The following is a 17,848-nucleotide window of genomic DNA, read 5'->3' on the forward strand; positions in this document are numbered from 1 at the left end:
TCTCGATCTGCTCGATTCTGGGCGATCGACGGGGACGTCGATGGATTTTTTGTCCGAGGAGTGGGCGTAGGACTCTCCCACACCAAATGATCAAAACATTAAAATCGGCAAAAGAAATAGGAGAACTGGAAACGGAGGGCGAAAACGCTACAAAACCGCTTTTTGGACGAATTTTCGAGTCACAGTTTGATCTACCGAATCACTGCTCAAACAACATCATTGTCACAGACAGTGATTTCATACTCACGGAACGTACGTGCGCTATACCGATGACCGCTGATGTAATTTTTAAAACAGCACTAGCGGCCGACTTTAAGAGAGAGTACAATAATATCGAGTTTTTGTGGAAACAGAGGCCTGGTGAGGGAGGGATGATAGCGTTCCACCCTGTTGCATCACAGATACCAGGAAATTACTTGTGTTTCTTGGTAAAAAAGGCCTTTGACAGACAACATGTGTGTCCCGAGAGTTTTGTGCTGGCACTAACTTGACTCAGGGTCTTCCTAGTTGACAGAGGGGTGACCTCGCTCTCGTTGCCTGTCTATGATCCCAATTGGGGAAATTGCATCCGAGAGTGCTATATGCCCTAGTACGTGTAATATTTTCGGCAACGGATAAAGATGTTTTTTTTACATAAAAAAGTACTACCTGAGCATATGTTAGAGATCTATTTAGTGTTGCGTGAACAGTTGTTGGTTAGTGTTATTGTTGTCGGTACTTGCATAAATAGTTTTTGTTAGGTTTAGTTTTTAAACATTAGGATTAGATTTTAGGATAATTGTTAGTTATTAGGTTTTTGTATACTAGTGTTTATGTATAGTATTGATATTTTGTGATTAAATTGTGGTTATGATTGTGTGATGATTATGTAATTGTGAGCCGGACTATACCAGATGTGAAAGGTGACAGCGTTCAATTGTATTACATTTGACAAGATCGCAGGTGAACGATCCACCTGGGTGCTAGCTTTTAAACTAGGAACAAAAAGTGAATTTCAACTGACTGCTTTTAAAGGAAATGGATGATGTCTTGATTTTAAGATGAGATAGCTTGTATGATTAATCTGAAACGTGACTTGTCTTTTAGATCGTGATTGATCTTACAATGTTTATTGAACTTGCACTGAAATTGAAGAGACAAAACCTACACGAGAAACCATGAGTGACACAAATGACTTAATGAATTTTATTTCAGCGAGCCTAAGAACGACTCTCGACGAGGTGTATCAGCGGTTGATTGATTGTAATTTTGGATTGAAAGCACCGGAGTTAGCGATGTTCACCGTCGCACTCCTTAATGCGATGGGAAGAGAAGGCTGTTGGGACCGCCCCACAGAATTAGTGTTCATGCTGGCTTTCGCCGAGTCCGGTACCACCGAGCGGAGCAGAAATCGACTCATGCGATGGAGACGCGGAGAGATGTCTGGGCATAACCTGGCTCGTGAGCCAGGGTTAGGCGAACAGAGGGATCATAGGCTGGGAGAGATGCCAAGGCCAGTACACGACAGTTCCTCTCTTCGGATCAAAAAGATCTTGCGAAGGGCCGGCTCCATCGCATTCTGTGGACTCACCAACTGCAGCTTCACCGTCAAAGAGATCGAAAAACAGACGGCAGAAACCAGTAAAACTCTCAAAAAAATGACAAAGACTGGGAAGAATTGTGCGCAAGTTTGACGAATACAAAGAGAAAGTGAAAGATCGCAACGATTGGAAGAGAAAGTATGACGAGTTACAGATCGCTTTCAAGGAGGAGGAGGTAAGGCACCTGAAGGAACTCTACAATGCGAGAGCGAGCAGGACGCACCAGATGTCCTGGCGATGTTGTGGCCCGAAACGACAACCAAAGCTAAGGCTCAAGAGCTTTACAGAGCTAGTGAGGTGACAGCCCCGCAACGAGTGAGCTCGCCTTCAAACGCGAGAAATACGATACCTGATCCCTCAGATACCTACTTGGCACCTCAGTTTAAGGAGAAGTTTGAGCAGATGGCCAAAGCTACGATGCAGGAGATACGCCGAGCAAGGAAGATAAGCTTGGGTAGGATCGTTCCTTCTCAGCGTGCAGGCCAGTCGCCCGTCATGAAAGAAAAGACAGCAAATCCCACAGAACCGGTCGGTTCGGTAACGAAGGGAGCCAAAGTGAGGTCCCGAGTGATCGACATCCGAAAGGATCTCAATAACCAAAGAACGTTTGGGCAGGTTGCCGCAGAACACCTGAGGGCCTTCCTGAATGGTATGACCTGGAAATCGGCGACGATCCACCAACGGGTGCCAACTGGCAGCCAACGCCGGTTCCTAGGATATAGCTTGGTGAGGGATCTGAAAAATATCCTCGTGGTGAGACAGACCGCTGTAATCTCTTTTGGCGGAGCCTCAATGGTTCAAGTGATCAAGATGATGGAACTACAGATTGGTGATCGGGTGGGTACACTAACCTTGATGATAGGGACTAACGACGATTCAAGGAACCCCGTCACCCCTGAGGCGAAGTGGGAACCATTGTTGATCTGCCTCCTCAACGAGTTGAAGGAGAAGTATAGATCGAGGATTGTGTGCTTGTGTACCATCCCTCTCAGCCCAGACGCCGGCTCACCAATAACCAACTTCATGAATGGGAATGCTACTCAGTGGAATACGATGATCAGGAACACAATTGCAGCTAACACTCCGGCTGATGGAGATCGAGAATGCGCTGAGAATGGTGGACCATAGTGCCTTAACGAGGGACGGGATTCATTACCCAACAAGGCATTCAGTGGATAAACGACGCATTTCAAACGGAGATAGAAGAGATGCAAGCCGAAGTACGGACGATTGTCAATCCGGTGGTACGAGGTAGTCCTGCCGGCAGGGTGAGGTCTCATGTAACTCAACCACTAGCAGATCGCCTGGGACCTCTGACCACAGATCCAAACGCGGTGCAGCCCACTCCCAGCTCTGAGAATATACTTGTGACAAGAGGTGGTCCACCACAGGTGGCTCACCAAGCGACTACGAGCAGCGCGAGCACTGCGAGCCAGTCTACAAGTGGAGAATGGGCTTGTGACAAGAGGTGGTCCACCACAGGTGCCTCACCAAGCGACTAAGAGCAAAGCGACCCAATCGGCTCAAAGGAACTCCTGCAGCGATTATTGATAAAAGCAGACTAATTGAGTTGTTATGGAATAGATCAGACCCCCGCCCGTGGGGACAATAAAAAGCAAACATGGCAAATTAGTTCAACATGAAAACGCTGGCATGTCATGCAGACGCGAAGAAAATGTTCAATAGGCACGATCCTACGGTATCCGGGTTATACCGAACAGCAGGAGTAGACTGGCTTTTGGCCGAAGAGGAACAATTCAGTTCCACCGCTACTCTGAGATTGGTAGAGATGGAGGGTTTGCCCAGAGATAACACCATGTGGCCAATAAACACGAGGTAACTGACGGACGTCCTTCATCAGGTGAGAGAAAGAGCCCCGCCAAACCGCAAAGGGAAGTTTCTAGTGGAGAACAAACCCAACAACAGACATCACAAGATGTACAGACAGTTTGCGAATCCCCCGGTACAGTCCTCGGGCGAGTATTCGAGGGGTTGCCCCCGGGTCAGCCCAGTGGAAGGCGACGAGAATAGATACGCGCACCTGGAGTCACCAGAGGGCTATAGCTTGCTTGCAACCTCAGGAATTGAAGCTGGGGAAAATCTTGATAGTGTGATAGTGGCTAGCTTCGACTACCTGTATACGCCTCGCTCGCCCTTTTGGCCGGATGTGGTCTTCCTCACAGCTCCTAACTTGGACTGGGATCAAGCGGTGGGAATGGTGGTAAGCGTACAGAGAGTGGTGAACGTGGATCCAGATGTGGTAAAAATAGCTGGATCAAATGACCACTTGCAGAGTAGGTTACTTTTGAATGCTCTCACCGACGGATTTACCCCAAGCTCAATGGCTGTGTGGGAGGCGATCATGACAGTTCTCTCTACCATGTTGGAGGCCGAGAAATCAATTCGGAATTGTTTTGCGAGGCAACTGGTCAAGGTAATCTTCGTGCTGTCTCCTGGCTATGCCTCGCTACCCGAACCTCTGCAATTCGTATACGCCATGGACGTCCTGTTGGCTTAAGGACGGTTTTGATGTGATGACACCTGCGCCAAAGCGACAACTGGATCCCAACCTTTGCTACATTTTCCGATCAGAACTCGAGCGCGATCCAAGGATTTAAGGACATTAGTGTCGTGTTGGATGAGGGGTTCGGACTGGAACTTTCCAAATTCGGCCGTCTGTTAAAAATGAGGCCAGAAGTGGTTGATGAGCACCGTTTAGTGCAGCGCCTAGCAAACAATTGATGGTTTTGGCAGACGGATTATGTCAGAGGGACGAAAGGAGGAACCTGGTGAGAAGAAACGTCCTCTCCACAGAAAAAGATCTTAAGGCTATGGCCTTGAGGACAAAGCTCACACCAACCTTTGGTTGTATCTGTAACCACGGCTGTATACGTTGGGACAAGACGCCTTTGATGGTGCCCCAGCAGTGGTGAGAGAGATCCACCAATATCTTAAGAAGATACTAGACGCGAGAGAGCAGGCAGGCGCAACGATGTTGCAGCTGAAGCAAGAGATAAACACGATGAACCTGGACAGGTTTCAGGCGGACGTGCTGGCAAAGAAGGCCAAATATGAAAGGTCTGATGCGGTCTTCGCGGGAATAAGCGTTGGATGGTCACCAGCGTTCATCAGCAGTTGCTATCCTAGGGCCTCGAGGAACCTAGTGGCCAACTTCGTGAGAGATATCAGAAAGTTATCCGTTGGCCGTGTGATTGCACTGTAGGTGGCCTTCGGAAACGAGAGCTTCGTGAAGGGACCTGTGCTACTCTTCACTCAGGAACTGGCTGACCTTTGACTGGATGCTCTGCTCACACTGATTGTAATGACCTATGGTCGTTTGGGAGACTTGTTTGGCTTACTGAGATACCCCGAACAGCTGCAAGGACCGAAGAGAGAATTTGATGCCCAATTGGAGACAGCCCCTACCGAAAACTGAAGGATTGGAGGCTTTTGCTCTTTCAGTACCTAGTACAGCAGAATCGAAGTTTAACCGGGGAAGATAAACGGAAAGGAAGTGAAAAAGTGTGGGGGCATGCCCCTGTTGACCGATTTGGGCCTAATGATGCGGGGTGACCCGCTGGCTCTGATCTTCGGATTGAGAGAATTCGTTATCGTGGTGTACGGGCGTGTAGTGACGCATGTGTTGCCGGACGTGCAGATGGAGGCGTATAGACAATCAGTTCTGTACGTTAATCTCGTGTCAGTATTGGATTGCTCCGCGCTGAACTGGGCGGAATAAAGAGAGTTGAGGAGACTGGCGAGTAAAGATCGAATATTCGGAAGGATTGCGGAGCCTGGCTGGGTGTTGATGGATCTGCACAACAGCTTTGGGTGTTGGATGGGCGGCGAGATTCTTTCGAACGTCGAATTCAACCCTAAGCTCTGGAACTTACGACCAATCTTCAAGGGTACGATCAACGCAGTGAAAATCCCGGCTTGGCCAGAGACCTTTGTCCATGTGAACAAAAATCAGGACACGTGGTTGGCGGGTTCAAATCCGCTGCCGGCTAGGTGCCCCCTGTATCGGCGCATCAGGAGGATTTTGTTGAGAGTGACTGGTCAAGTCTTGGCACCTAGGATTTGAGCTGCGCAAGACGTAGAGAAGAGAATGCTCAAATGGAGCGAGGGAATGGAGCCGCGCTCCATCAGTTGGAATGCTGCAGTGTTACATACCTTCGAGTTTACCTTCCCGGATGTCTGAAGCAGAAAGATGATCAAGGCCATACCGTCGAGGAATCCAGAGTGTCTGCAGGCCACTGGAACGACGTGTACACTCCAGACAAAGACAATTCTAGACGAGAGACAGTAGTGATGCTGGAAGTGGCAAGGGAGTCAAAAGGATTCATCTATCTGACAATAGAAGAAGTGGCGCTGCATGGTGAGGAGCCCGTAGAAATTGTTATAAGTGGTCAGGTGCTCTACCAGACCGGTGAACTGACGATACCGGCTCGGCCGGATTCAGGAGTTGAAATGCGTCAAGGCCCTTCTGGGCCGGGACCCAAGCCAGACGATGGAGGAAAGAAAGAAGACGCGAACAAAGAAAATCAGGGAGAGGACAATCCCATGGAGGGTAAAGGGGACAAAATGAACGAGTTCGACCTGGGTGCCCCTGAGAGAGATCTCCTGGAGTATGGCTCAATGAAGCGGAACATGGTGGCACTAATGAGATCCCAATGCTGATGACACCCCGGCTAACTTGTCTCCCGTGGAGTCTAGATCCCCGATCGAATTACACCAGGGGAGAGGCGTGCCCAAGCTGCTATGCGAATCTCCTCGAAGGTTCCCCAAAGAAGAGTGGGAGCGTTACGAAACCGAGCTGGAAAGGAAAACTGGTGAGGTGTGGACGCGTGTAGCCTTTATGGAGAGTACAAGGTGCGTAATCCGGAGATACGGCACTCAGTCCGTGATGAAAGTGGGATTGAATCAGCCCATCATGCGAGAAGTAATAGAAAAATGATGGAGTCTACTGAATCTGACGGTCTGACCGAATCAGTCACGGAGGATAGCGCTGCGGAAAGTCCGATTATACGAGATCAGCCAACTAAAAAGAGCCAGGACGAAAGGACTGAGGAAATGTAAGTCTATGGTGAGAAAACTAAAGAATAGAGTGAACGATAAAGTAACCAACCCGAAGGTTAAAAAGTCGAAGACCGCAACAGTAGCGATGTCGCTAGCGAAGGTATCCCGTCCAAATGAAGTTGGACAAGGGGATGGTATCATGCACATAGGCAAGGAGAAAGAGAAATGGGTGCACCAATGTTGCTGGCAGGACTGATTTCCATGGCTTCAAAAGCAAAGAAGAGCGAGAGAACCTTGGCTGACACCAGACTGGATATGGAGGTCATCAGCTAATGCGGATCCGGTGGGTTGGAAGATTATAAACCGTCGCGTACGAACATGGCAAAGATGAAGTTGGAGGGACAGCTCGATGTGATCGAGTACAGTGAGTTGCCCGAATCACTGTGCCCGAATCAGTCCACATGGGCGATCCTGCTGGTGGCTATATGGAGATGGTGAAGGCGAGCAATTCCGCTAGAGGACGCTTGATGAGCAAGCCATGCAGGAATACTTGAAGGATCTGGCGATGGGTTCAAACTTGAAGAGAATTGAATATGGCACTGTGATGTCATCAGAGGCAAATGAGAACGGTTCGCAACTTCTGAACAAAATTTCCTGGAAGGCGGCCCTACAGAAGTATTTCGATGAAACCATGCGTATTCCCTCATCGGTGATGGCGTTCATAGCCAACCTCTGTGTCAGGACAGATTTGCAAGTGAGACTTGTATGGTGCGTTATTGGGACAAGGAAAAGGGAGTACGAAGCCACCATTGAGACGAAGGCCAGAGAATAGCAGTTAGAACTGATGGGAGCTCTAAATGGGCTGATCGCCAGGGACGATTCCGCGATAGCCGTGGCAAAAAAGAAAACTGCACTTTGCTTTGTGAAGTTCTTGGTGGATCGTATCCCCACTCCGGTGCTAGAAGAAAGCGTGAAGGCGATCAGACAGAGGTCGACGAAGGGTGAAGAAGTCTTGTTAAGAGCCTTGTTGAAACTCTACCAGGACAGGCCACTGCGGATCCCGACAAAGGAATTAAATGACCTTGATAGCTACCGGAGATTGGAGGAAGTCAGGAGATGCTCTAACAAATAACTGACGAGAGAATTGCTGGAAAGAGTTAGAAGTCTGAAAGAATACGTGACGTTAGGGAAGCAGAAGCCATTCCAGTTTATGCCAGGAGTTCCGGGAATGGCTTATACTCCATTTGTCAACAAAGAGGCGAGGGACTCGTACTTCGATTTCGAGCAAGCGATAATCCTCGATTTCTGGGTGGAGAGAAGGCACGAAATGAGGATGATAACGTCTGAACAGCTGCAGCTGGGAATAATTCTGGAGGAACGTGTGGTCGAACCCTCGGATCCAAAGTTGTAAGGGCAAGTAAGTTTTGAGTGTGGTTCATGGGACAGTCCACTGAACCCCAGCCTAGTGACGATGTGAAACCTTCGTGGTGCCCAAATCCGAATGCGGGTCTGATATGGGATCTTACCGCCGATGTTGCGTTAGAAGAGAACGACGGCGAGAGCCTGCATGATTTGGCAGTGATTCACCTTTTTCTGGTCTTGGATAGGGAGAAGCAGAGGGAGAAGTCACCCACGGGACCATCAGAGGGAAATCTCCCGAGTGATTGCATGGAAACAGGCACCTGCCTGGCCGCCAGTTGTGGACTGGTAGGGCATGTGCGTGGAGTGGGTCACTGCTTGGAAACTTTGGCTGAACAGCACTGCCAGTTAGCCAAATTGTATGGAATCTTGAGTATGTCGGACAAAAGTGAGATGGAATTGATTACGGATTGCCACGGAATTACTGAGGTGAATCTGATAACTGCCTTGGAATTCTATAGTATGACAAGCTACGTAGAATCACTGGAATGCCTCGAGAGAGCTCATGAATTGGTGACCGCCCTGAGCGGGGAAGTGTTTCTGGGGTCACTACGGACTGAGCAGAAAATTGGAAGTTGGCGAAAGGCTCTTGAGAATGAAATGAATCTGAAACATAGCGAGGGATATCACAAGACAGCGGGCTCAAAATACCTGGTGAAATCCAGTTCAGCACCATACTGTAAAGGCAAGTACCCAACGAACCTGATGGTGGTGGATACTAGAACGCAGTATCGGTTGATTGACCAGTTCATTTCAGTGCCCAAGTGCATACGATTGTCGAGAATGTCTGATAAATCTCATGAGCTATTGGAGAAGATCCTTCGTGCAGTCCCAGAGAGTTCTAGGGATGAGCTAGAAGAGATAATGGGACGAGATTTTGTAAAATTGGTTGATGGAAACATCAGTGAGTTCCAGAAGAAGAAAGCGAGTGTGACGATGTCGAACGATTTCCCTACGATAGACGAGAAGGAGGAAACGCATCAGACGATGATGGAAATCAAGCCCCTGTTGCTAGCATCGGGTTATCGAGCTTGGAGGATTATCTTGTTGGCTCATGAGGAGTCTCACTGCCTGGTGCAGACGTTTTGGTACCCCAAGAGAGCAAACCTAGTATTGGTTTGGAATGCCGGAGAATTACTCTCCATGTGATTGCCTGATCAAACTCACAACGTGACGATATTGGTGGTCAGCGCCATGCTGGCGGTGAGGTGACTGGAAGCTATCGAAGGAATGACTGAACAGGAGGTTTCTATGCCAACTCCAGAGCAAATGAGCAGATTGAGCCTCAGTAAGAAACTGGATTTGTTCAAGACTACCTGTAAAATTCTGAAAATACTGAAAGCGATAGAAAGAATATGGGCAAGACAAAGATTGATGCCCTGGTTCCGTGCGGTGATGACGGCATGGGTGTTTGAACGCGCGAAGCGTCTTATGTCCCGAAACATGGAAGCCTATCAATCTTTCCAGCTGGATGTAGGACGGGGAGCCTATAAAAGGGCATTCCTGACACATAGGAACGCTGTGACTACAGCGGTCAAAAGAGTAGCTGGGATGTCTTGCACCACAGAACAGGAGAGGAATGAGCAATTAAACGTAGACTTGCTGCTCTCCTGCAAACCGAGATTGCTGGAACATGAAAAATGGGGCACGGCCCGCAACTCTGTTGACATGCTGCAGAAAGTCCTGGAAGACAGCGAGATGGGTGAATTAGAACAAGAAACATGGAGTGAGAGTTGAAGGCGAGACACAAAGTAGAGTGGAAGGAAGCGAAAACTTAATTGTTGTAGTGTGTGAACACTCGAACTAATCATCCAATATTGATTTTTGAAACTTTCAATTTTTTCGTTTTGATGATGTTTGGTCAGGCCAGACTTTGTTAATGTTAGAAATTGTTGTTAAAATTTTTCAATTGCAATGGAAATTTTTGTTGATGTTATTTGTTTATATAGACCTTAGGTGATTAAGTTTACGATTTTAAACCTGGCTGGATTTTAACCTGTTTATGACACATCTTCACTTTGTGGCTACCTATTAGGATTTGAGTACGCTCGCTCGAAGAGCGTGAGTACCTCATTGCCTTTCCTAGCCACATGGAATCCTAATTTCAATATTGAGGGCAACAGCATAAATGAACGATTATTATTTGTGACTGACATTAAGTTATTTTTAACGTGTGCGTGGCCGTGCCACGTCCCAAACATTTTTAAATCAGCAAGAGCGAGAAGAAATTTTACTGTCCGGGGAGAATTTGCCATTCCCCCGGATTGGCACAGTTGAACCCTCCGACGAGAACAAAATGAACATTAGTGACGTTAGAGACGAATTCATTGTGAAAAGGTGGGTCAGAATATTCTGGAATTGTTAAGTTTTAAATTTTCGACTCTCAAGCAGAGTATTTCTGAGAAATGCGGGAACGGCCATTTTAAACGAAAAAAGAAAATAAAACGAAGACGTCGATAAAACAAGTTGTAAAAAAGCAAGAGAAAAAACGAAGTCTCCTACCGTGACGATCAGACACGATACGAAACTTAGCTTAGGATGATAAGAAGAAAGGAGGCTTCAGTGGGACAGCCGGAGTGGATCCGTACCCTCCCGTGCCACGAGATTGGAGAAATAAGAGCGTTATCTCAGGAGGAGAACGGAATTGGAGGCCCGGTGCCCAGAAACTATCACACTGTGTGAGACTGTAATTTATACAATTTAGCTGCTGTGATGCCCTCAATAGATGAGTTAAACTCGATTTTACATAGTATTTTAGAACCTGAGTAGCTAGAAAGAGGAAAGGGTCAATCCAGTTCCAAAGGATTTAGTAAATAACTGTCAGTAAAACCTAGTGAATAATGGATTTCGAGCCGTGTTTTTACTAGTAGTCATGTAGTCTGGGGATCCGAGACCCAGCTATGAGGTTATTTTCGCATGTAGATGAAAGCTGATCAAAAGTCGTTTGACTGATGGCCTAAAAATTGTAACTTTTTACTTAGCCCTAAACAGACCAGAAAACTAACTGGCTAGGTATAGACGGTGAAAAACGAATAGAATTAGGGTAGCTGACACCTGCCAGTCGTCAATGGGTGCTTTAACTACGCTTCGTCACTATGTATTATTTGGGCGAATGTTTTTCACTACCAGACAGTTTCAGCGACGTTTATGCAGCCAACACAATTTAAGAGTTATTACTGCAAGGGAAACGCCAATTTTCACACCAAAAACCGCTGCTCCCAAAGTGTACCTTAATTAAAAATTGGATATACATGGATATCTGGATATACAAGAAAAAAATTTTAATTAAGGTTGTACCAAAAAACTACTGATATGGGCACACTTTGTATTTTTAAAGGATGCGCATTTTTGCAGAAGCGACGACAATTTTTTAAGATAACGGTCCTTCAGGCCTTCATAAGTACCTCAATAAGGGTAAATTTGTACAAATCTTTGGTGAAAAAATAGAAGCAAATCTTTGAAAATCAAAATTCAGAAAAATTAACGAAAAGGGTGGCATCTGATGATTCTAACAAGATCATGGACAAAAGAAGACTTCAAAATTTCCGCTATCGAGAAATATGAAATGATTGAAAGACTCACCCTCATCTCTTTTGACAAAGCAAGTTTCATGCGAACAATCGCAACAGGCTGCACAAAGGGAACAAATATCCGGGCACTAATGATTCCCCAGGAAATTAGCCTTTGCAAAAATGAGCTAGGAGGTAGGCGGAACTGAATTCAGAGATTAACGACCAAATAGGAAACCCCTGAAATACTCACACTGGAGTTATGAACAGACGGAAAATCACTAGACGTCATGCTCACACTAGATGGAAAATCGATACTCGCAAAGAATTCATGAGTAGTGAACTAACACTAATTTTTTTGTCATATACAAACAGGGCTACTAAATTCAAATAACGCTCATAATCCCAAAACCAAAAATTATAACGGTTAAGAGAACATAAAACTGATAAATACCTCAGAAAATGATAGGAAAACTTTAAAAATTTTTTAATTAATTCAATTTGTTTAATTATGATTATAATTTAAAGTTGTATGATTAATTTGGTCAAAAATTTAAGTTTTTATACACATGGTTGTCATTTTTTCTTGATTTTTAATCGTTTGGTAGACTTAACTTTGCTCAAAATCTGCGGAAACTTATAATTAACTTTTAAAAGTTTTTAGTTAAATTTGCTGTTGTTTTATTAGCCTGACCACTTTCTTCGTTCGCTCGAAAGTGGACATACAGTTTCGACAAGGTTTGAAATTTTTTTCTTGCCGGTGAGGCTTTCTCTGGAAATGCTTAACTTTTGGTTGAATTGCGAACGACTGAAAGGAATCTATAATAGTGTATCACTCGACCTATATAAGTATTTTTATGGTGTTTGATTTTCGAAGAAAAAAACCATAAAAAAGCCTACCTGAAGTCAAAATTTCTCCTAACATCAGTTGTTAGAAAAAAAACAAGGGTAATTTAACCATCTCAATTTATATTTTTTCTGCCAAGCACAAATATCTTTACTTCTCATTCTATTTTGAATCATCAATGCAGGGGCTGCATCCAGTAACTCAAGCCATCTGATGACAAATCTCGACATTCCGAATTCATAGCCTTTGAGTTTACCTGAGAACTTGCGTCGACCGATCTCTTAAATTTGACAAAGCCGGCTTTTTAAGTTCATATCTCACTGAATGGTAAACAGAATTATCAGAGGTCAACAAGGGCCGCAAAGTTAATGTAAAAATTTCAGATTTTAGAAATGAATTTTAGTTGTTTTTAAAAGTTTATAACCAAATGTTCGTCTCACGGAAGTAATTGAAACAGCGGTTAGAACATTGAATGAGCCGAAAAAATTAGAGGCAATGGCGAGAAAGACTATTAAAAAAATATTAAAAACGACCGTCAGTTGAAGGCATTTGAATGGCAATGAAACTTTGTTCGTGGCTTGTTCAGAATGATAAACTAGTAATGAACGCTTCTCTGGCCGCAAATTGAGCAAATCATTGACTCAAAAAAATGAACATGCACTATAATTGGAAAATCTTAAATTGATGTCACCCACAAAAAATTAAAGAGAATTTTCCCCTCAACTCAATAAAAGGGTTGTCTACAGGCCAAAATTGGTAGAAAGTGAAGGAAGCTTGATCTCGTATCACGTTGAATGCGGAGATATATCAGACGCTGATTTTCGAAAAATGAAACGGTCTGACATTGTAAAAGTTTGATTTCGGGAAGTTTTGCCTCCGCTACGCTGATGATATTGTGCGGACGGTTATAAATGACCCTGAGAAAACAGCTCAAGCCGCCAATTGAGTTCATCCTACTTTATAGTTCTCTATGAAACACCAAATGCAACAGGAAAAATTGCATTTCTAGGTTTAGAAATTAACATCGACAGGGACAGGAGAAGGAGCTGCGGATGACATCAAAAACCAACAGATGCAGGTAGCATCCTGATTTTCAGGAGTTGAGCCTCTTTCAGTATAAAAAAATTGTAATTGAAAAAACTGTTCACTGTGTCTTCCGGGGTAGTTCAAGACGGAAAGATTTTGATAATGCAATGAAAATCAATCGTGAAAAATTTTCAGACAACCATTATCCCGAAAAATGGTTGTCTCGGGTTGCGTCTCCTACCCTCGTGAAGATCAGAGAGAGAATGATAACATCAGGAGCAGGGGTGATAAGCAAGTGTCTTTTACTAGCCTTGAGAACATATCATCCATGCTGATTATTCATTATCGAGGCAACCACATTGATAAACTTGCGAAGAGAATAGGGGATATCACGTTCGCAAAAAAAGTGCAAACGACGCAGAAATTGAAATTAAATTTGCCGTCGTTTAAATATACTTATTCAGTGAAATAGATTCCAGAGTGTTAAGCAAATTAGAATGTAATGAAAGCAAATTCGTCTATGTCGGTCAAGACATCCAACATCTTACCAATAGGGCTGAAGAGCATCGTAAAATAGGGCTGAGGAGCTTCTAGCGGGAAACGCCTGTAACAGTGTTGAGGCGATGGTTTGGCATATGAGTTAAAATGGAAAATCATTGACGAGGCCAAAAGCACCTTATCAATAATAAGTTGTAAGCAGAAGCTCTTTACTCAATTTCTTACAATTTTTATGAATTTTGGGAAGACTTGCAAACCTGAAGATGATCTATAAATGTTCGAAAACCTTTGTTTAGCTTACAGTTTTGACGTAATCGATAAAGTCTTCATTAAAACACAGATTCGATTGTATTGATTCAAGAAAGACTATTTAAATATGCACGAAGTTTGTCCCAAGCACAGTTAAACTTAGCCTATTGCTGAGCACGTTTTTAAAACGAAATATGAAAGAACTAGAGTGCCCAACATCCAAGTGACATTAGAAATTGAGCTGGAAAAAATGGACTACCTATTGACAGAAGCTATTGCTGATGACCTAATTTTGAGTCACCACAAGTAATCCCATTCATTCTCCTCAATTTGTAACAAATAATCTCATTCAATGTTTTCACTCCATCTATTAGTCGACAGCTGAATATTGCGAACTATGCTCCTGAGTTTTTTTTATTAATTATCTGACATAAATTATTTTACAAACTTGTTTAACCTACTTTTATTTTTCCTTTAGATTTAGTAAATGTTCTAATTTGAAAAGAGCCCGCTCAAATTACACAAATTATGTTCATAAGCTTAAAATCAATTATTGGGACAAAAAGGTAATTAAAAATAAAAAAAATATATAATTTTTTTTATTACGAGATGAAAATGAGTATTTTGTGGATTATTAGCGGATGCCGTAACAAGGACGGTCATTTTATTCTTTTTTTGTTGTTTTTTTCTCCTTGGCTGTTCCGACAAAATTTGAACTCGTTGAAAGAACTTTCTCTGGAGTTCAGGAGCATAGAGACACAATGTTTTGCGCCTATCCAATTCACTGTTTGGCATCGTAATGTTTTGTTTTTCTTACGGAGGTGGTCGTTTTTGAGAATGTTACCCGCTAATGTTTGAGAGGCATGCTTTTTTGGGAGCTCAGGCCGCGCCTTAAAAAATACTGTCTGAAACTTGTGTGTAATTTTCGGCTTAGTTGCTGCAGCTGACTTCTGACTCGAGGGAACAGCTGACTTCTGACTTCTCGAACAGAAACTAAGCAAAAACCCAAAAAAAAGCAAAAATACTAACCAAGAACTACCACATTTCGAGAGGAGTGCCTTTACGAGGCGAACAAGATTTCAATGAAACCTCCTCATCAGTGGAAGAAGTTCCGGACAGTTCGGAGACCTGGCAGAACCTCGCAGTTGTGAAATTTTTGGCACAACTAACGTGGGACTATCCATTCTATCTCCAGATCCATACGGAACTACGATGCTGGCGAAGAGAAGCCTTTATGAGCTCCCTTCGGCATAACCACAAACAACAACAACAACAGCAGCAGCAAGTGTGGCTGAAATTTGGGTTTATTTTTTTTACTTAGATTAAAAAAATTTCAGTGTAATCCATTAATTTCTGTTTTTTAAGTAGATAAACAGAAGGTCAAAAGTATCAGAGTAACCGAGGTTACAATCAGGGGTCCCTTCATCACATATTACAGTCAAATTCCTTGGGTTTATCTAGATATAGAACTGATTTTGATAAGAAGGAGATGATTAGTGTTGATGTGTTTAAAAAAGTTCGATAAGGGTTACGTTCCTTCAATGATAACACTCAACTTGACATGAGAAAGTATATATAGTTATTTATAGATTTATATTGTATTACAAAAAAAATTTTCCTCGATGTGATTTTGAATTTTTTGTGCCGAGTATGTAAGCGGCCTTCGCAATCTGTATTGCCAGTGAGATTCTCTGTTGTAAAAAACTGCATGCATTGGATTCCTTAGTACATATGCTTGGGTTTTTACTGAGCTCGTTTAAAAAAAATTCCGTGAATCTCAAAAACTATCGGTTGAAAAAGATTTTTTTTGCTCCTCTGCTTCACCGGCAGCCGTACCAGGATTAAAACGGTCCCACATTAACTGCTTACCAGCAGCCCATGGAACGAGCGTCAAACCGTCTGGTCGCTTCTGATCGGTCTTGTAGAGGGGTCGTGGCTCTAAAAAGGAAGGAATGTGAGCAGAGGATAAACTCTGCTTTATAAGGGCCATCAAGTTTGTATGCTTAGAGAATCTCCTTGCATTTTTAAGGAAAGATAGGCGATACCAACCATCTTCGGTAACGTCTCTTCCGCATACGCGTTTATGTTGTTCGCAAATTTTAGAGCCTAATCGAAAAACTATTGTGATTTTGAGTTAATAGTTTGATAGTTTCAACCTTAAGTTTTTGCATGGGATGACGTTCAACCATTGCGAGCCAAAGCTATTTTGGGACTCGTTGAGTCTTTTTAGGTCCATTTGTTCGAGTTTTAAAATCAAGTCTGCAGCTTCGCTGTCAAAAACTGGCTCTGTCCACTTTTTGGGTTTCGTTTCGCGGAGCAATTTCAATTTTTCATGTTGAAACCCTCAACCTTAAAAGTTCCGTCCACATGCTCTAAACCAAAAATTTCGCTTCAGGAATTTTTCGATCCCATTGCTGAGGCTAAGAGAGCGGGTAAAGCTAGTAGACAAGCGTAAAAAACACCCAAGCCACCTTTGGCTGCCAGAAGAACTGCTTGTAAAACTGGTTGTCAGACATTTTCTTATTAATGTGACCATGTATAACGTGTTTCTTTGTATTTTGCCTTGGCGTTCCAAAAAATCAGTTTGCCGTAAACCAGGGCTCGTACGCAAAAGAAATATGGGAGTTTTGATAAAACAAATTTTCAGAATGTAAAATTCATAACGAGCGTCTAGTTTGAAGTTGACATCCGAGATTTTATCAAGCTCCTCCATTTTTTCGTCGAGCAATTCTTTTCGACAAAGTTCGCCAATTGTGATCCTATTTTAAAGAGCGCTTCTTTTGTTTATATTTTTTGGGGTATTTTTTTCGAAATTGAGTTAAAATTGAGTTGTTTTCTGTACTTGTGGTCGGTCCCAAAGAACAATTTTCGCACTTTTTCTTGTTCAATCCCAGGCCGCAAGTTTGTTCTGATTTCAGAAAGTTTTGAGGTTCCTGAGTACTACCTTGTAGTCTTCGGTTAAATTTCCATCATCTATATACCAGATGATGGTAATTTATGACTCTGGGTGTTTGAATAGTGTCAATTTAGTAAAAAAAAGTCTCAAATAATTGAGTGCTGCACTGCCATTCTAACAACATCCTTAAAATTTTGAGGACTCATTTTAGCCGGGCCGGCTTCTGATCCGTTCGAAAAAACAATATCGCACAGAGGTAGGCTTTAAACTTGGGGATGGGGCTAGAAAAGTGAAATGGCATTTGCTCAAAATTAGTTAATTTATCATAGAGCTCATGTTGGTGGTTTGTTTGCGTCCACTTCTTTTCGATTGCTCCAAAAAAAAACAAGAGGGACATTTGAGAAACTATGCGTTTTGTAACGTCCTCTACATTGTACAGGATATCGTTTGTTTTGTCCCGTGGTCTTTCCGCCAAGGGAACACGCGAGTCATTTGGTACTCTCTTGAGTACTCGGACATTTGAGATGGCAGTTTTAACACAAGTGCCTAGCACTAAAAAATTACCTAGTGTTGTTTTATTAGCAGATTTAACATCAATGCAAATAAGATATTTAAACCAACGGACTTTTAGAGTCGCTTAAAGAAATATTTACACAATTGATATGATACCAGCTAGAACAACAATCCCATCTAATCCAATTTATCAGTTCTGAAGGTTCTAAGCGATCATTGATCGTACACCTTTTTTTTATTTTTCTTTATCTTGGCGCAGCGTAAGGGTAAAAAAGGGGTTTTGAATGGACTT

Source organism: Symsagittifera roscoffensis, unplaced genomic scaffold (genome assembly GCF_963678635.1).
Source record: "Symsagittifera roscoffensis unplaced genomic scaffold, txSymRosc1.1 SCAFFOLD_288, whole genome shotgun sequence".
Taxonomy (NCBI): domain Eukaryota; kingdom Metazoa; phylum Xenacoelomorpha; order Acoela; family Convolutidae; genus Symsagittifera; species Symsagittifera roscoffensis.